The 22,440-nt window shown below is 32.6% G+C and overlaps 1 protein-coding gene and 1 long non-coding RNA gene across 2 annotated transcripts in view; both read right to left on the bottom strand.

The window, feature by feature from the left end:
* The window catches only part of LOC143057368 (uncharacterized), a gene marked incomplete in the record, with an annotated part of 144,990 nt that extends 134,791 nt beyond the window's left edge, over positions 1-10,199 (bottom strand). The window contains 1 exon segment of the mRNA XM_076230673.1: positions 9,735-10,199.
* Positions 10,200-13,489: 3,290 nt separating this feature from the next.
* LOC143056832 (uncharacterized) lies at positions 13,490-17,363 on the bottom strand. The gene is made up of 3 exons (XR_012972529.1): positions 16,783-17,363; positions 14,976-15,072; positions 13,490-13,822 (listed from the first exon to the last, which is right to left on the bottom strand). It is a non-coding gene; the product is annotated as an uncharacterized LOC143056832 (long non-coding RNA).
* Positions 17,364-22,440: the final 5,077 nt, after the last annotated feature.

The raw sequence follows: 22,440 nt of genomic DNA on the forward strand, positions 1-22,440 counted from the left end.
CGCGCGCCACATCACGTGACACGGGTTTATAATAACGAAAAGATAGTCTTTTTATTCCTTTTTAGGTGGGGACTTTGAACAGACAACATGTATAGAGACGGAATGCACACAATGTAATTTCTTTTGTCATTGTAGGAAATTGACATTTTGATGACAGGTCACAAACAGTGCATGATTTGGATTTATTTGATCCGGTGTAACTTTAAAACACATTTATTGATTATTTTCTGATAATGTACATTTTTCAGCACCTGTTTGTAACACAGATTAGTATTTCAATCTCGGAGCGGACATTTTATTGTAGGCTTTTACTGAAATTTACGGACCTAGCAAGCAATTTTTACGGCATTGCAATTTTTTTTCTCTAGGAAAAGCTTTGAGAGATATCTGCACCAAATTTTTTTACAAACTTTTAGTACATGTATGCCCTGCTGACTGCAAATTTTGAGGTCGATTGTATTTGTAGTTTCAGAGTACATGTGGATTTTTTTTTCAGAAGTGACGCAAGAACAATATTAAATTTCAATTTTTCATGAAACATGATTGATTGATCATGAAACATGATTGATTGATCATGATCATGATTGATTGATCATGATCATGATTGATTGATCATGATCATGATTGATTGATTGATTTATTGATTAGTTGGTTGGTTGGTAAAACACGTTGGATAGGGCCAATTCAAACAGCGAAAAAGAAACAAAAAAGATCTTGGACCCTATATTAAACACACGAGACGGAAACATGATTGATTGATTGGTTGGTTGGTTGGTTGGTTGGTTGGTTGGTTGGTTGGTTGGTTGGTTGGTTAAACACGTTGGATAGGGCCAATTGAAACAGCGAAAAAGAAACAAAGAAGATCTTGGACCCTATATTAAACACACGAGACGAGACGGAAACTTGATTGATTGATTGATTGATTGATTGATTGATTGATTGATTGATTGATTGATTGATTGATTGATTGATTGGTTGGTTGGTTGGTTGGTTGGTTGGTTGGTTAAACACGTTGGATAGGGCCAATTGAAACAGCGAAAAAGAAACAAAGAAGATCTTGGACCCTATATTAAACACACGAGACGAGACGGAAACATGATTGATTGATCATGAATGATTGATTGATTGATTGATTGATTGATTGATTGATTGATTGATTGATTGATTGGTTAGTTGGTTGGTTGGTTAAACACGTTGGAAAGGGTCAATTGAAACAGCGAAAAAGAAACAAAGGAGATCTTGAACCCTATATTAAACACATGAGACGGAAACATGATTGATTGATTGATTAATCATGATCATGATTGGTTGATTGATCATGATCATGATTTGTTGATTGATCATTATTGATTGATCATGATTGGTTGGTTGGTTGGTTGGTTGGTTGGCAAACACACATAAAATTCTTCAAGTCGTGCCCCAAATCACATATGTACATGACCTTGACCTTTGATCTTGTGACCTTTGTCAAGGTCATTGCTTCACAATGTCATTGCAAAAGACCATATGGGTCAAGGACCTTTTGTTTAAGTGTTTTGCCTAATAATGGCTTTTTATAAACCATCAATGGGGGTTATGTCCCTTACATAATGGTAAAACCAATACAGTCATAATGTAACAAAGTTGCCCCTTGAAGTACTGAACATTTTTCACTGCTTAAATTTTCTGTATCTATAACCATTCAAGAATTATAGGGAAATCAAAGACATATGAAAATCTAAAATATGACCTTGACCTTTGACCTTGACCTAATTTTCTAAGTTAGGACCCAGGGGACTCAAATAAAAACATTCCAGGGTTATACGGTTAACGGTTTATTAGTTAAAAAAACATACCGACAAATTTATTCCGTAAAGGTACATAACTCCTATAAAATTTCATCGAATTGCTTCGATCCAAATTAGCCAAAAATTCCTGAGGATGTAACGAACAATTTGTAAAAAGAATTTTGTCGCTTTCTTATTTTGTTACGAAGGAGATGCACACACATGACAAACAGTGAATAGGGAGATAACTCTTACAAAGAAAATGGTTCGGCTTAGCAGGGTGAAATTTAAAAGCGCATAACCTATACGATACAATATGAAAAAAATCTAAGCGACATATTGCAAAACAAACATTTATCGCAAGAACAAAATTTGGCGGAAGAAAAAAAAAAAAAAAATAATAATAATAATAATAATAATCAGAACAAATACAATAGGCTTTCCACAGAAAAGTGGAAAGACCTAATAATATGGAAAAAACTGGAGTTGTCGTTCGTTTTACGTTGATAGGATAGATAGCACACAACCTACATTCAGTTGTAAGTGGAGGGTTAAAAAAAAAGGGGGGGGGGGCAAAAGGGGGTCTCGGGGAGATTTTTTTTTTTTTTTTTATTAACGGAACAGAATGGTTAAAAAGGTTTTTTACAATATAAATCAATTGCTTTAAAAAAGCAATTGTAGGGGGTCTTTCCCCCTTTAAAATTAATTGAGTTGGGGGTGGGGGGGGGGGGTATTTGTTTGTTTGTTTGTTTGTTTGTTTGTTTGTTTGTTTCTGTATGGGGTCTATATTATTGTTACCGGAGAAGTTTCATGTTTAGTTTGGAAAGTTTTTCTTTTATTTTAGGTACAGCGCGCGCGCCACATCACGTGACACGGGTTTATAATAACGAAAAGATAGTCTTTTTATTCCTTTTTAGGTGGGGACTTTGAACAGACAACATGTATAGAGACGGAATGCACACAATGTAATTTCTTTTGTCATTGTAGGAAATTGACATTTTGATGACAGGTCACAAACAGTGCATGATTTGGATTTATTTGATCCGGTGTAACTTTAAAACACATTTATTGATTATTTTCTGATAATGTACATTTTTCAGCACCTGTTTGTAACACAGATTAGTATTTCAATCTCGGAGCGGACATTTTATTGTAGGCTTTTACTGAAATTTACGGACCTAGCAAGCAATTTTTACGGCATTGCAATTTTTTTTCTCTAGGAAAAGCTTTGAGAGATATCTGCACCAAATTTTTTTACAAACTTTTAGTACATGTATGCCCTGCTGACTGCAAATTTTGAGGTCGATTGTATTTGTAGTTTCAGAGTACATGTGGATTTTTTTTTCAGAAGTGACGCAAGAACAATATTAAATTTCAATTTTTCATGAAACATGATTGATTGATCATGAAACATGATTGATTGATCATGATCATGATTGATTGATCATGATCATGATTGATTGATCATGATCATGATTGATTGATTGATTTATTGATTAGTTGGTTGGTTGGTAAAACACGTTGGATAGGGCCAATTCAAACAGCGAAAAAGAAACAAAAAAGATCTTGGACCCTATATTAAACACACGAGACGGAAACATGATTGATTGATTGGTTGGTTGGTTGGTTGGTTGGTTGGTTGGTTGGTTGGTTGGTTGGTTGGTTAAACACGTTGGATAGGGCCAATTGAAACAGCGAAAAAGAAACAAAGAAGATCTTGGACCCTATATTAAACACACGAGACGAGACGGAAACTTGATTGATTGATCATGATTGATTGATTGATTGATTGATTGATTGATTGATTGATTGATTGATTGATTGATTGATTGATTGATTGGTTGGTTGGTTGGTTGGTTGGTTGGTTGGTTAAACACGTTGGATAGGGCCAATTGAAACAGCGAAAAAGAAACAAAGAAGATCTTGGACCCTATATTAAACACACGAGACGAGACGGAAACATGATTGATTGATCATGAATGATTGATTGATTGATTGATTGATTGATTGATTGATTGATTGATTGATTGATTGATTGGTTAGTTGGTTGGTTGGTTAAACACGTTGGAAAGGGTCAATTGAAACAGCGAAAAAGAAACAAAGGAGATCTTGAACCCTATATTAAACACATGAGACGGAAACATGATTGATTGATTGATTAATCATGATCATGATTGGTTGATTGATCATGATCATGATTTGTTGATTGATCATTATTGATTGATCATGATTGGTTGGTTGGTTGGTTGGTTGGTTGGCAAACACACATAAAATTCTTCAAGTCGTGCCCCAAATCACATATGTACATGACCTTGACCTTTGATCTTGTGACCTTTGTCAAGGTCATTGCTTCACAATGTCATTGCAAAAGACCATATGGGTCAAGGACCTTTTGTTTAAGTGTTTTGCCTAATAATGGCTTTTTATAAACCATCAATGGGGGTTATGTCCCTTACATAATGGTAAAACCAATACAGTCATAATGTAACAAAGTTGCCCCTTGAAGTACTGAACATTTTTCACTGCTTAAATTTTCTGTATCTATAACCATTCAAGAATTATAGGGAAATCAAAGACATATGAAAATCTAAAATATGACCTTGACCTTTGACCTTGACCTAATTTTCTAAGTTAGGACCCAGGGGACTCAAATAAAAACATTCCAGGGTTATACGGTTAACGGTTTATTAGTTAAAAAAACATACCGACAAATTTATTCCGTAAAGGTACATAACTCCTATAAAATTTCATCGAATTGCTTCGATCCAAATTAGCCAAAAATTCCTGAGGATGTAACGAACAATTTGTAAAAAGAATTTTGTCGCTTTCTTATTTTGTTACGAAGGAGATGCACACACATGACAAACAGTGAATAGGGAGATAACTCTTACAAAGAAAATGGTTCGGCTTAGCAGGGTGAAATTTAAAAGCGCATAACCTATACGATACAATATGAAAAAAATCTAAGCGACATATTGCGAAACAAACATTTATCGCAAGAACAAAATTTGGCGGAAGAAAAAAAAAAAAAAAATAATAATAATAATAATAATAATCAGAACAAATACAATAGGCTTTCCACAGAAAAGTGGAAAGACCTAATAATCAGAACAAATACAATAGGCTTTCCACAGAAAAGTGGAAAGACCTAATAAGTGTGCTGGCCATAAAAAATTTCCATTTTTTCAAGATGGCCACCGATCATTTTACAAATGGCGTCATATCCAGAAGTAAATCTTTGAAAGTTGTGTTATAGGTATAATCCAATGTAAGGTTTTATTAAGCTTTAAATTACAGTTCTTAAAGTACAAAAAACAACACATAAATGACAAAAAAGAGTGATTTCCGGTTTCAAAATGGCGGCAAAATTTTGGAACACGTATTTTTTTTTATAATTTTCATCATTAAACTTAACAAGTGATATCACAATCTTTGTTAAGATTAAATGCCTAGTTTTGTTAGAAAGACAGGTTCGGTATCTTAAAATTATCGGACAGTAGCCAATAACAAAACTCGTACAAGAAAGGACAGAACGGTAGCATTTACAGTCACCAACACAATAGGATATTTCGCCTCCTCATTTCAAAAGTTTCCGACAGGAGGATGCAACTTTAACGGCAGCCGAAGAAGTCCTCGATTTGTTTCTTTCATCCAACCCCAGTGTTCATGAATTGGTACATAAATCAGGCTGAGCCCAAACTTATCCTCCTTGATACGCTGCTCTTTGGATGTCCTCCGAAAAAAAAACTCTTGTAGGCGGAACTACATCACAATGCCGCTGCTTCCTTGGTAAAAATTTACATCGTGCCTCGTTAACAGCAAATAGTGACGTTGTTCTGTCATACATGATGCAAACAAATGCTTATTTTGTGTCCTTGTATGTGTCTTTATACTTCAGCAAAGAAATAAGTACGTCCCTTACATGTTGAAATACTTCCCATGTCATCCAAACTTACCTAGTCCCTTAGTGTCACATGCACTGAATGTATGAATGAAAGGAAGAGTAGCTACACGAGGACCAAACGCATTTAATATATCACGTACAGGAAGCCATCAAACGTCTTCATTCCTGCCAAAACCTATTCACAGTTTGTTCCACCATATTTTTGGAGTGCTGCAATTTTTAATACTACTACATCTGTGTCGGTGCTACCTTAAATTACCGTCCTACAACAATTTTCATAATCAGGCCGAACATGGACAAAAATTCGTATATCTGCTTCTCCATACTTACAAGGGATAGATGGAAAGTATCCTTATTAGTCTCTACAGAAGCATTTCTGTCGGCAAGACACTTCGTTTCATTGTCATCTTCATAGAGAAAACTACTCCAAAACCCAACTTTTGTCTTCTAACATCTAGCCTTTCAATGATCCATTTAGTAAATCTAACACAATATCTACTCTTGAATACTTATCGATGCAATATTTTATTTAAGGCCGTATAACACAATTGCAAAATCATCCAATATTGTTCCCTACAAGGTGGCCTGGAATTATCCATTGCTGCTCTATCAACGATAAATGCGTCAGAATTTGGATCTGCAAATTGCAAAATGTTTCAAGTTTATCCATTTGCACCGATTTAATACCACTGTTTAAAATGACATCCGAAGACAAAAACGGAGGAGCAGTTTGTCTTTATAGATTAAGAAATATTCCAAATCAATTTGTCCACTGCGACAAGAAATAAAAGTCTAGAAAAGATATCTAAGGTTCTCTAGCTTTGTTTTTTACAAAAACGTTTACAGTTTTATTTTACCGACATAATAGGAAGTTGTTCTTTTTGATCTGTTTATAAGAAACCGGTTCTCCTTCGTTTTGTATTTGCTTCAAACGATCTACAAATTATTTGCCTTTGATCTTTTTAAAGAAATCCTTTTGTGTTCATTAAGTCGTTCATCTATTATAGAATGCCCCAAACTACTAGATCTTGCAAATTCATCTGATAGTCTACTGACTTCTGGTCTAGCTATCATCAATACGTCTAAATTAGGGCTTCGGTTAAACCTTTGACAACACATCGCCCTTTACAATTGCATTATTCTGTTTTTGTCTGATCAATTGTGTTATAAGAAAAAATATTTTCTGGTCTTACGTACAATAAAATTATCATTTTCAAAATCAATTGCCACCTGTGGGTGACTTAAGAGAAGGAAAGCCATATCTCGGAGAAGGTCGGTCGCGATCGAGAATATGTTACACGATCAAGACCTAAATGAATACAGTATCATGCTTTATATGGACTGTTTGTACAAAATCTGACTCATGAAATGAGCATACTACCAAATTCACAAGAAGTTCTTATTTTATAATTTAACGCCAGGAATTGAACTGTGGTAGAGATGACTATATTTTCTTACGCCAGTCTATCAAATCATTGAACGTCACAGAGTCATGACATGATTATAATTTCTGTGTTTAGCTTTCTTAAGGCGATATATACCTTTCAAGCTAAAACACATAGAGTTATCTGATGCGCGTGTCTAGTCCTAGGTACATTTGAACATACATACAAGAATATGCCGTTCTATGTGTTGCAATACTGGTTTTAGTGAGGACACATGACACATGTGTCCATCTACCTTCACGTTATATATCACCCAGAATTTTATAACAAGTCATTTCAATGTGAAATCCACCTTACAATCCTCTGTACAAATCAGGCAATTCCCACTGAATATCCATTACCAAAAGTGGCTGATCTGCCGTTACTATCGATGTTTTTCTCGTTTTTACCACATTTTCCGTCTTATCCATCAAATACCTGATTATTGCAACTGAATGGGCTTGTTTTTAAACAGTGGCATCATAGATTTTACACTTACTTGCTTTTTAGAGTAATGAGATGAACTACGATGTATACCAGTTTGCCCTGGTAGTGCATACAAATCACTCATTATGTCTATAAATAGTTTGCGCATGCGCAAAATTGTTAAATCATATTAAATAGTTGAAATATTTTTAAATGAATTTTGTAACATTTTCGCGCATGCGCAAACCCTGTATGTGTCAACTATTCATGTCTAGTGAATTATTCACATGTGAGGAAGGTAGCTACCAAACCTGACAGTAGTTTTTCACTAAAAGAAGGTAAACGAAAAGTTTTCCAGAAAAAATCAGTATTTTCAAACTGAAAAAACAGCCATTTTAGAAAACGGCGGTGGCCATCTTGAAAAAAATGATTTTTTATAATGGCCAGCAGTTGTTTTTTTAAAAGTATATAATAATGATGCTTTGTGGTAATTTTCATGCTTGTATCATCATTTGCACAATTCCCTCGATTTTGCCTGCTAATATCTTCCACTAAAAGTTATTAAGACCGGGTCACTTAGCCGTGATATGTATTTTATTAGGAGCTGAGCAGAGTGATATAAACAGTGGGACGACCGATTAAGTTTCATATAGCCCTCTACTAAGATAAATAACATCGAATATGACTTATTCCAGTGTTTATTTCTAAGCTAGATTACCACCACACATCCATTTTTCTAAGGACCTTTTGCGCCCCTTTAGTTGACGCAATCATCAGTACACTATTTAAATAATTAGATGGATCATTTTTAATGTTCACATTATAATCGGTGTAATCGTAATCTTTCGTGTAAATCAATAAAAAGGAAAAGTCGAGTGTGATGTTTATGCACGGGTCATCGATTAATATTTTTTTATGCGTGTGGTTTAGAGATAATTTGAAAGTATGGTTCCTGGTATTTCTATTCCGTAATCACGATGTATAGTTTAACGGGAGGAACCAACATTTAATTCAATTTGAAAACTAGGCGCGAACTCGTTGAAAAAGAAAGGAAGGTCATCATCAAGTTAAATTCAAACAGCCAAAAAGAGAATAAAAGGTTTGAACACTAATCGTATAGTTTCATTTAAAATTGCAGCTGATCGTTTCCTTCAAAAAATAAATGGTTGAAATACCCAAGGGGATCGGAAATTAACGGATTTATTGAATTATATAACTGCAGATTATCCACATAGAAGTAGAAGATGATGGTAAGAGCGGTCCTTTAGTTGAAAAGAGTCCATAAAGAGATACACCACATAACATGCATTTTCTTTAACCTAGAACAACACATGTACCATACATGAATATTGAACTATCGACTGGAACTCATTTGCGAAAAGCAAATGTATTTAAAAATTATCTAGAAGGATTGTCAATATACGCTATATACATTTCATATGTTGGCCAGGTATGACGAACACAACCGGTTTCAAATACACACTAAAAATAATACCATTTACAATAGTATAAATAAACTCTGATAACAAAATACGCATTGAACTGTGATCTCTTCATTGAGTCGCCTTAAAGCATTGTATTAATCTTAATGTATACGTTCTATTTGTGGAAGCAGATATATGTCTTTTATGCACTAAGAAAACATATCGTGTTCCGTCTTGGTCATTCTTATCAAAAGCATAACGATCTCAATTCTGGAAGATGATCACGGATAACACAAATGATTTAGAATTTTTCACAAATGATAGTATGATAATAATACGAAAACAAGTTTGAAGACAAAGTTAGGAATCTAGAAAAAAGGAGATAGATCTTTGATATAATCGCAGTTTTTTAAAAACCTATAATTGTTTTAAACGTTTATAACATTGTATTACACACATAGATATTTGTTGTGGAAATATTATAACAAATGCAGAATTTCAACTACGGTTCATTTACGGTTGATATTAAACATTGAACACATTTTATTTTATAGATTTTATCCAGGTTGATACAACAGCTGACTCAACATAATTATGAGGACGAACAACTACAGTGTGACGGTCACAAATCACACATTGAATAATTGATACGATACATCGGTGTCTCAATACCCTAGCAACATGCCGCGTAGTCTGAGATCTTAAGATATAAAAATAACATTGAACAAATGCTTTTTTTAAGATTGATAAAACATAGAATGACAATGTAAACAAAACATTATATGCTTACCTGAAACTACTTTATCCAGAATCAAATAAGACTAAGATGATGAAATGAATGCTTAATGATGTCCATTATAATTCCATCAGATATTTATCATTGTAGTGAAATGTTATTTTGATATAATTTCTCTTTTAACAAAACGGATTTTGCATGTTAAACTGATAAGTGATATTTTCTGATTCATAAAGTAAAACCCCAATATTAATGATTGAAGTCTGTGCCTTACATTGCAATACCTGGTTGTTCTTTAAATCAATTTTAAACATGATACCTGATATTGTTCAATAGAAAACTGACAGACCATGCAAATTGTATTTAAACTAAAGTTTGAAGTTTGGTATTTAACATTGACCTGAATTAGAATTGTAAAAATATATCTAAACAACTTCGAAATAAAGAATTGCATTTTATCATCACACATTCATCATTTAAGTGAATTGTTATTTGATATAACTTCCATTTTAACACAACAAATTCCGCATTTGAACTTTAAAAAGATATTTTGTGATTCATTCGGACAAACCCCAAAACTTATTATTGCATTATGTACCTTACATTACGACTAATTTAAAACATAACTCGTTGTATATTAAATCAACATTTTAAACAAGATACCTGATATTGTTCAATAGAAAACTTCTAGACCATGCAAATGAACTAAAATTTGAAGTCTAGTATTTGGCATTGACCTAAATTAAAACTGCAAAAAATGTATTTAAAACTCGTCCAGATTTTAAATTTAAATGTTTTTTTATGTTGAAGTAAAATAAACTTTTGAATGAATGCATAAGGAACAATAATATTCATCTATAACAAAAAAAAAGAATAATCAACTCTGGAAAGCATATTATGTTCTAGTTTGAATAAACTATATGAATTTCTATTGGAAAAGTGTTTAAAACTACCTCGAGAAGGTTTTACAGAAGTGGATGTTTGTTTCAAATAGCTCCTAACGTTGGCGAACTGAGTTAAAAGTCGGCCAGCAAACGTTAGTCTGACGTTAGATAGATAGATAGATAGATAGATAGATAGATATATACTTTATTCTCTAAAAATTAAATACAAGTTTACAGAGAAACATACAATAGAAATACAGATACAATATTAAGGTACACACATACAGTAAGATATTTTAAAAGTACAAAATTATGATTGAATACATGTTTTGTAACATGTATAATTAAAGAAACTTGGGTTTTTTGTTATACAACGCCATCACGATGTCAGATGCCATATGTCAGTCGGTACTTTGGCCTACGATTGTTTACATTTTACACATTGTGACTTGAATAGAGAGTTTTCTCATTGACACCCATACCCCATCTTATTTATATTAAAACAATTAGGGTCACCCAGGATAGACTCAGGAAAACAGTTCTTGGACCTCATTGCTACATACCTGTGCTGATTCAATATGAATACCGGCTGATTAATGTTTTGGTCTTGTATCATGATTAGATAAACAAAAGACAAACCCGGTAACATATAAGGTAGTCTGACATAACGACAAACAATAGACATTGCGTTGCTTTAAACCGGTTTCATTTAAATAAAATTTTGTTTTCAACGAATAATAGTGGATGCATTCAAAAACCATCATCGCCTATCATTTATTACATCATCTAAATTGAAAATCATTTAAGATTACCGAAAGGTATCTAAGTGTTTTTTTTTTTATTAAATATCTCTATGTAGAAAATAAACGATTTTTATTTTATTCAGAAGCAATTCCTAATTGTCACTTGTGTCGAAATTATTTTATGACACTATTAATCATTTATCAAGTCAGATACAATCACGGGCATTTCAAAAGTTCCTATTTTGTTTATTTTCCATACGTCTAATACTGCCCACTCTATGATTTACCTTTTTGACGATATCTGCTATTACATTTTTAGTATTATTTAGGCAATTCCTCCGAGGTCATACTAATTTTTAAATGTATTTACATCATTAAAAATAGAGATTGTCAAATTTGTAAAACTGAAGTCGAATGTATACTTTTCCCATGAAAGTAAGTAAAATGGATTTGAAATTGTAGACATTTTCATAATGCCAGTTCATTTTCTCCTTTGAATTAACAAATACACATAATTACACCGTGTTGTCACCATAACAATTAATATACATATCTGAATGTCTCAAAGAGAAAGGATTCGATTGATTAAAAATCAAAATTGTCCAAAATATCGATGAAATTAAAACAGCTTTTGACTGGTTCGCTGACAGATGAAAATGCCGTTTTAGTCAACAAATTTCTAATGTAAAAGGATAAACACAAATGTTAGTATTATGTGCCAGTTTTTGAAAAGGTTACTTATCTGTGTTTCAAGGTATCAGAAAAATACATAACTCCAAGATAAATTACTGACTTTGGAGTATACCTCATTTGATTTCTTCGTGTAATTTCAAAGACAACATCTACATATAAATCGTTTTTGCCATATAATGAGGACTTTTAACATTAAGAGTTGTTTTTGCGTCTGAAAAATATAATAGCTAGATAAAATTAAAACAGTCAAAATTATCATCAAGAAGAGATCTTCGCATAAGGATTATGACCTAGTTTGTTAATTCATTCTCGTTGTTTTAGTAGTTGCTCTTTAATTACAATGTTTACCCATTTTGAATGTCTGCCACTTATTTTGGAAACTATTTAAGATTAATTGTCACTTACGGTTACATTGTACGATGTATAACAACTGAACAATATTATTCAATAAATGAAAATATGATCATGTGGGAATCAGAAATCACAACATGCTCCTTAAACTCTTAATATTTAACTCCAGCTTTGCACTTTCAGATTCACTCTTAATTTTCTCAGCACCTTACATAAACGTGTAGATTATATGGCTGAATTTTGAAAAACATGTTTTTAATGAATGAGTATAATTTTGAGGTCTAAGTAATCGTATTGACCATGTACATGTATTCAGGATTTTGCGATATACACGGGTTTAAATCACAGGGTTGACACTACTAAATTCAATCATTGTCACATCGTTCCCGATCGTTGTATTTTAATCAGTATGACTTTCTCAGATGACGATACGAAGACTAAAAATCTTGACTTAAGATAAGGCATATAGGTACAGTTTTGAATTTGTTAGCTGGAATGACGTAAAACAGCGAATCAAAGAATTCAACTGTGTTTATAACTTATATACGACCATACTGTTGATTACAAAATACTCCATTCCAGACCCTTTTGTTTTCCAAAAAAAATATATATTAACCAATAATTGATAAGTTCCAGGTGGCTGGGTTCAAGCAAAAAGATTTTTGAAGCAGAGAAAACCTGTGCATCTTATAATCAGCATGACTTTATCAGATGACAATACTAATACTAAAATAAGGCTTACGTATAGTTATATACCGGTACTTTAATTCAGTCACAGACCCGCGATATCACGGGTGTGCTCTAGAGATAATTGAAAAACATACCAAAAAAACAAAACTTAACATTGACCAATGAATCACAAAAATGAGGTCAAGAGCAGATCAAACTACCTGGTAAGTATTTTTCTTATGGTTTTGTTGAAACATAAAAATGTTGTCAAGGAAAGGGGACACCTGACAGAAGGAAACTTCTTAGCATAAGGTATCTGCATAAAAGGTTTGAAGCATCCATGTCTTCTCCCCTCTAAAATATAAAGCTTTATACAAATAGTTTACACTGCTGCAGCCAGATAGTAATCAGTAAATCTTTAAGTCTCCCATATATAGAGCTCTATTTTCACAGGCAATACAAAAATCAGTTAGCATTATTTTCTTTATAATTCTATAAAATTTTTGATTTTACAAAAAGTCAATCAAGTCTTTCTCTTTAAAGATGCAGACACACACAAGCCAATGCAGTCCCTTCTAAACAAACCACTTGAAGGATTAGGGCAAAAATTGTATGGCCCAGTCCTTAATGTCAGATCAAAACTTCTTCAGGCTATAATTCATCCAAAAGGGTAGTATGTCCACTGTCTTATTGATATCTTATAAAATGCTGCTTCCAAGACATTATATGTGACTGTGATAGCTCTATGTCTATTATGTAACTCAATATCAAGCATGATGAATATATAGTTCCTCTAGAAAATCTGCAAAACAGAAATGAAAATATTATAATGCATGCAAAGAGTCAGCAGTTATGAATAGATTTGATAAATAGTAAATATATTTTTCTACATGTATATTTATCTGATCCAAGTTTTAAAAAAAAATGACTCTTTAAAGTGTTGTTGTAATATGTATTAGTATTTTAAGTTCTGCTAGTTTTAAGTTTTTATTTATTGACAACCCTGTTTACCGGGATACAGTGATTTTCACCATTTCATGAGACTCTATCCAAAGTTACAAGCACATTGATTCACCTTATACATATATGATATAGAGTTACAAATGCTATATATACATGTATATTACTGATTACAAATGTGTCGAGGTTTGTGATTGGATAAGAACACAGAGATGTCAGTATATATTCAGGAAACTGCCGGGGTATATACGACGTTGTTGTCCCCAATTGGAACCTCAAAAACATCATCATAACACCGGTTGCTATGTGACGTAGTCAAAGCTATCAGACTGTTGGAGGTTCACAGAGGGAAAATAATGATGTGCTTCAGTCAATAATACATTTTTGATACAAAATCACGCAATTAACACTTTTGATACTTAAATTTAATGTTAAAAGTGTTATTATAAATTATTACATACACGATAAAATTATGTTCACAGCAAATTAGAAAATCCTTCACGTATGCCGCACATATCAGGTTGGGTTTTTCAACTTATATATGTTGTCAACAAATACCTGCACTGGAAAATAACATTAAGTCAGGGGTAATCCGTAATATATGTGTAATTCAGGTCTCAGAAAGGGTATATACTGTGACATTCCCGGCTTAGGGCTTATATCCCCTTCGCCTTCGGCTCAGGGGATATAAACTCTAAGCCGGGAATGTCACAGTATATACCCTGTCTGAGACCTGAATAACATATAATATATTGGTCAAAGTTTCATATCAATGAAATTGAACTTTTTCAGCCTAGTTGTAATCTAATGTACTTTTACATAATGTGTGTATAGAAATCAAAAGGATGAGTTCAGTTGAAAAAAAAACGGCTTTAAAAATATGAACAAGAGAACAAAAGTGGCACAATCTACTAACAATGCTCTATTTGTTTTGACAACTAAGTTGTCTGATATAAGAATATCTTTAAAAAAAATATTTTCTATTGGTTAATTACCTTGTATACAATCAAATGACAATGTATCACTTGCTTCTTAGTTTAAATTTCTGCACTAGTAACTTTAAATGACACTAGATGACTGGTAGAAGGTACCCTAAAACAGATTAATAATATTAAATATTCATAAGATTTTTAAATTTAACAAAAACAAAATAAATATAGAATATGGAATTTATTATGGCTTTCATTATCACTGAACTAGTATATATATTTGTTTAGGGGCCAGTTAAAGGACACCTCTGGTCGTGGGAATTTCTCATTGCATTGAAGACCTACAGGTGATCTTCTGTCTGTTCTATCATATGTATATGGTCGGGTCGATGTCTCTTTGACACATTCCCCATTTCCATTCTCAATTATAAACTTCATACCTTTTCTCAAAACATTTTTTTGTATATATATTAGCTTAACTAGGAATAGGAAAAAAAGAGAAATACAAATGCAATTCCAAGATTCCTAAAAGTGAGTCAGGCAACAGTAATTATAAAGAGTAATATAGAGTCAGTGATGTCCACTGTGATATATAACAAACAAAAATACAGTAAAAAAATGTATGTATAATTTCAGTTGCTCACTCTGACATATTAAGAATAATATAGTTTCACAATGCCAAGGCTTCATGACATAGTAATCAATATATTGAAGATTTCTGAAAGTTTCATGCAATCTAAGTCCTGGTCTTTCATTGTCTTTGTGGAGTTGCATCCATAAATTCCCAATATACAACTACATGTATATGGCAAAAAAAATATAACATAAAAGATAACAAGAAAGCACACAAATTACACACTTACATGTACATTGACTTATAAATCCTCTAAAAGTAGCCTTAAAAGTCTGTAATACATATAATTCAGTGCATGTGGTTGTCCTTTGTTTATGTACATGTACTAACTAAATGGTGTACATCATGTACATATATATCTTGTATATATCATACCGGCATTTGTTTTGTATAGAAAAAAATGGATATAAATCAGACCGTTTAATAGCTTTCTGTTTGGAATGCTTTACATTTGTTATTACTGGGTTATTTAGATCTTACTATTCAGTATGGATTAACTCATTGTTGAAGGATGTAAAGTGTTAATGACAGTAACGTAGAAAGTTATCGTGGTAATAAAGAATGCTTTCATTACTATCGGCTCGGTTCGCCCTAATAACATGTTCACCCTGGGTTCATTCGCCCTACTCAAAAAAATAATATTGAGGGCATTGAACATGTTGAAGTTGAATAAAAATATTTTTATTCTTTAAATTTATGAAAACCATGAAAACTGTAACATAGAAATATTTAAAAGTTGAAGGCTTGTTTTGGATCAATTATTGATCAATGACATAACAAATCAAAGGAAAAATAATAAATTCATTTCGGCTATACAAATGTTAGGGTAATTTTTCAACAAAATTTCAACATATTCTGTTCACATAGTAAACATGATAAACAAAGAAACTAGAAAACATTTTGGAAAAAAAATCAGGGCGAACGTGAATCAGAGCGAACGGCAATCATTACAAATCTTACTATTTGGATATTTCAAATATTTAGGTTTTTTTAATATTAATAAAATTAAAATAAATGATTTAACTAAACATTCTAACTGTCATGACTACATTTCACTGGGACCAGCAACTTGAAAGCTATTGGTCACATACATGTACATGGAATCCAGTAAACACTTGAACAAATACTAAATTGAGTCATTACCCCTCCTCCTTTCCAAAAAATAAAAATATCCCATTTTATGAATGTACTTCTGTTCCATATTTAATGAAAGAAAAGTAATCATGTTGTTAAACCTACCAATATCAACTGGGAGAAGTATTTTGGATTCCTTCAGGCTCCTTTGGCTATGAAAAGGCCTCTGACTGTCTGTATTTTGTCTTCATCCTCATGGTAAGTTTCCATTTGTAACTTTTAATTACCCTGTTGAAACTCTATACCAAGTTTGTAACAGTGTGGTGTTTATACTCTGAGTGAAATATAAGTAGTAAACATCCATTCTCTGTGGGATAACACTATAAACAAGTCTGCTTTCTTCAGTTGTTATTATTTTGTACGGAGCGATACTTTTCAGTCCAAAAGCTAATTTCAAATGATATTTTACATCTCTGTGACACAAACTTAGCTTTAGTTGTGTCTGTAGAGTAACATTAGTAAAGACCACAACAAGAATGTCTTTGATGACAGCTGCATATAGTATGATAAACAACATCGTAAATTTGCCTCCACATGTAGTGAGGCAGAACCGGAAGTGATAAAATGTTTACAAGACACAATGCACTGAACAAAAGTCATCAGTAAAAATGATTTATCTATCCAATTTTACGCAATAAACAATGAATCTTTACTAAATTATCAATTTCTCAACACTGTTATTTGCAGTTTTATAAAAAATGCAGAATACATTATGAAATATTTTTTTTTACTTGTTTTGAAGTTCAACCAGAGTTGTCTTTCTTGAAGCGGTGAATTTAAAATGAAAATAACTTTTTAATAATAATAGCCTACAAATATAATTTTTTGATATGTTGTTTGGGAGATTCCATATTTTCTGAAATGCTAAATGGTTTACTACAACTCGCCTGCTCACGGCAGATATATGTTATAGCCTCCATCATATTTCCAATACTTGTATAATTAAGATGCACACAAACAAATATGCATATTTTCTGTAAATTTTGAATTTTTTTGATACTAAAAAAACAGTTTAAATGTTCTTTTTCATTAATTGATGATGTCCCATTGCAAAAAAAAAAACTTTTGATTTTAATTTAGACCTATATGTTCATGTACATGTGCACAAATATCTAAGTTTTAATATAATTAAGAATGAAAACGCGGAATGTGTTAAAATAAAAACAACCCAACCCAGCAGCATAAAACAGCCCATGGCCACCAATTGGTCCTCGATACAGCGTGAAAATAAAGACCTGGAGGTGGGCTTCAGCTGGCACTCTATCAAAAACATTTACTAGTTCACCAAAAATTCATGTAACTCTGAACATACTAAATGAACCAAATTAAGAAATAGAAACAATACTAACAAAGGCAGTTGCAAGTGTGGTTAATCCCTCAATCTATACAACTAGCCTATGTGAAATATTTACAGTGGCCGATCCAGACGTTTTTGAAAAGCAGTTGGTTTCGTTCACGCATCGTTGTCAATATTGATACGCTATAAAACCAAGTTCAATCTACCGTTTTCTGCATAAGAAAATTGCCGTTTGATTAGGGACTCTTCATTTTTAAATTTCCTCAGAGTTCAGTATTTTTTGCTATTTTACTTGTTCCAACCCCTTTTCAGATGATCTTCAAATAAATAGGGGTTCCAACCTCCGGAAACCTCCTCTTGGGCACGCCATTGTTTCAAACACACAAATATACACACAGTAATCATATTTAATTGCTTGTAATTAAAAAAAAAATACCACCATGTTAAGTAAATTACATCGAGGATAGCAGACGGATTAAATTAAAACAGAGGATTGACATTATATCTAATTTATAAATTGTATATTATTTTTGTTTTCAAGAACCGGGAAAGAAAGTGACGAAAACATACATAAAGCAGCTCTCCAGATTGACAACTTAGAGAGGATACTTAGATTCTAGTGTAATGTCACAGTCAGGAGACTTGAGAAAATTGATTTTACACAACCTGTGAGGACACCATTCTATTCATTTGAGCATCAACATGGAGCTCTCTGTCAACGTGACACCCTGCTGGTAATCGAAAATGAAATAATTGAATCCACTATGAGCAGTCGAGCTCGATATTTCGAGTCTATGGCATACATGTAAATATTAGAGTGATAAGCATTGTGTTAGCTAAGGTGTACAACAGCATAGAAAAAAATATGCCTAAAATCAGTGGAGGAGAGTGGAAGTTACAATTTAAAGATACTGCATTATTTTATTTTCAAATAAAAAAAAAAGATTTCCATTACCCAGACAATCCATAAGATTCTTACGTTTGTAGCTCATTATAAAAGAGTTTATGAAAAACAACAGCAGTCCCACAAGGGCATGATTACGGAGGCAGATAAATACAAACAATGTACAAATGAAAGGTGTTTTTTTTAAAGATTGTTACACAGAAAAAAAAGAATGAAATTAAATGAAGCCTCTTTTTATTTAAGTTTTCTATTTTTGCATAATTTTTATGTATAAAATTGGTATTTTACACAATTTTTTGCTCAATACGTTAAAAATTTAAAAAAAAAATACTGTAATAATAAAAAAATAATTCTTGCAGGACAATACTGAACGATTATTTTGAGAACGATAAAGACATGTTATGGACGATGGCTCCCAAGCCAACCATGTCAGAAAATATGTAGAATTTAGATTTTCCTCTTGATGTGAATTGTGCAGAACGTTAAGACTGGATACAAAATTATAAATACATGTATGTAATCAATAAAGCAGAACCGGTAAGTATTTATAAATAAATAAAAAATGACGGAAATCAGACACAAACATTTATGGATACCAATGTTCATGCATTGAGAACAATATGATTTTTGTGGATATTTTATTTTATGCTGTTAACTATTTGTCACTATACAGCCTTCAACAATTAGCCAAATTCATACCAACTGTTTAGCAATTAAAGGCCTTGCATGAGTAATCATATCCAGAAATCAACGCCACTTTGCTCATTTGAATATTATATTAATGAAATCGGATACGGGTCACGGAAATTATATTGAAATGATAGGGATTTTTGAAAATAATGTATATTTTAATTTTAATTTAAGTGAAAGACAGGTTGCCGGGGCAGAAAATAAATATACACAACAGTATACACCATTTAAACGAAACATATTGACTGTCGTTGCAAAAATCAAGGTTCCTAAGCTTGAAAATCGAAGCGAGAGGCTTTTAACATTGCAGTATAAAATACAGGCTAAAATGGCTGAAACTTCAAAGGAGTAGGTTCAGTAAGACCCCTTTTTGGCCCCAAAATATAGCAGTTTTACAAAATTGTGAAAATGTAATATTTTAGCTATTTATTGGAAATTTGAATGCTTCTGCTACACAAATATGGGCTGTTTTTGACAATACAATGCCCATATATCGGGTACTAACATCATTGAGTCATGCTAAATTACTGAAATCTTCACAATTTTAGCATTTTCCGTCTTAAATGAAAGTGGTCGCATTCGTGATCATTCATAATATTGAAATTTAAGTTGTATTTAATGATAATACATAACATATATAAAGGTTGAGGATGAACACGGATGCGGCCACTTTCATTTTTGACAAAAAACATCTGAAAAGTGACGATTTTTTGGTATATTTTATAGATTTTTCATATTTAAGCTTGAATCGGAGCGTTTTTAATGACTTAATCAGTTAAAATCTTTCATATAAACTAATTGAATCAATTAAAATAGACACTTAAATGTTTGAAAAGTGTCCAAAATATTTCGTTAGATGAACCTGAAATTTGAGGCCAAAATCGGCCCTTACTGGACCTACTCCTTTGCAAACTTTGTGTTGAAAATTGGCTAACAAGGTCATTAGAAAAACAAGTTGCCGGGGTGAAACTTGAAACTTGGATGTCCAAAGAATAAGCAAGTCCAAACCTTGTATGTGTAGTCGTTGAACTCTAGGTTTCCACGTAAAGTTAAAATGCCAATATTTTAAGAAGAATAAACTCACGGAAAAACGAAAAATGCACTTAATTCGCGTTCATTGTTTTGATTTTGACCGCCTGACAACTTGACGGAAGTATCAGAGTGATTATAAACAAGGACTCTGTGACGGACAACTTATTATATCCGTGTTTTAAAGATTTTAACTATACCAAGCCAGTCTAGTTCAAACTATAATCACGTGGTACAATCCTCATTTACATATTATGAATATTAATTAGCAAAAGCACTGCTAATTTCTGGCTATGTTGTGAAACAATTTCAACAAAAAAATAAAGTAACTGCCTGATTGATACTAAAACATTAAAAAAAGAAAATATAGCAGAGAAAAAAAAAACACAGAAATACTGGCAACTGACTTGATACAGATTGACAATAGTTGAAAACAAATATGCGATTGATATATATATAAATGTGTCGTGGACCTTTACCCTTTTGTTGTCTGGGAGACTATAAGGTTGAAGTCACGCTTTATATCAAACAATTTGATTCTCCTGCCATTTACAAAACCACATGGATGGCAGACGACACTAACTGTAAGGTGCCTACACGCAAAGGAAATTATGTTCTGCAACACATGTGTGACAGGATTGTTTCCCTTAGTACGGGTAGTAGATACTAATCCAGCCGTAAGCTGCTGAGCTTTTTCAGTTAGAGCGCTGACTTTCTTACACGGAGTTAGAATCTTTATAAATATTTTGATATGAGCGTCACTGATGAGTCTTATGTAGACGAAACGCGCGTCTGGCGTACTAAATTATAATCCTGGTACCTTTGATAACTATTTAGAGGACTTTTACTATTTGTAATTAGAATCATGCTCTCCAGATACATATGTAAAGTAAAAACTAGACATATTTTATCTCTATATTTATTGTAGAGTATCTTTTTTCAATTTTACTAGTGTTTTGACGCTGTTGGAGTTTTGAGACTTGGAATAGATCTGATCGTGCAGCAGAGCATGACAGCTAATAGAAAAGGCATCGATTGGCTCAGACGTCACGTGAAATCTCGTGGTTATCGAGTACACGAAGTCCACTTTCATGGTGATCTGAATCCAGTACATATAGGTTGTACATATTGAAATTGATTTTATATATTTTGTTCCATAAGCTGCTGATAGGTGGTTTTTAATTTTTCGCTGAAGAAAATCCATTCCTTTTATTTGAACATGCAAGTTTATCGCATAAGCTGTGTTTTAGAAGTCACCATTTTGTGTTTTCTCTGACAAAATATAGATAAAAAAATATGTTCAAGTGTAGGAGGAGTATGAGACAGCATCCCAAATACAACATAAACAAATGACAAACTGTGTGCAACATACAGCTTTCAACATTAGATGGTCAGAGACCACAATTGTCGTCCCTTGATGTTCGTTGTCCACGAATATAGTCCCTAGTGTTGACAGTGGGTTAAATGACATAAATTTATATACCCCTTCCAAATTTATTTCTCCGTGTTTAATGCCTCAAATAGCAAGTAGTGCAACGTAAATGGGTTGTCGTGTGTAAACGTATTTTTCATTCATAATCTGTCTCATTACATTATACCCCGCTAGCTCAGCCGTTTACGTTACTGGTAGAGAGGATCCGGCCTGTGCTTTCGCTCCAGGACTTCTGACAGCATACTGACAATACAACGAAACAATAAATTCAATAAGTGACAGGTATATGAAACCTAAAATATGACAGTGATGACGATTTGCCAAGCAATGTATTTGCTCATATAACAAATGACCAAAATTCACAAAACAGTTTCCTATTTAATAGACAAAGACAATATAAATACATAAATA

Source organism: Mytilus galloprovincialis, chromosome 13, assembly GCF_965363235.1.
Source record: "Mytilus galloprovincialis chromosome 13, xbMytGall1.hap1.1, whole genome shotgun sequence".
Taxonomy (NCBI): Eukaryota; Metazoa; Mollusca; class Bivalvia; order Mytilida; family Mytilidae; genus Mytilus; species Mytilus galloprovincialis.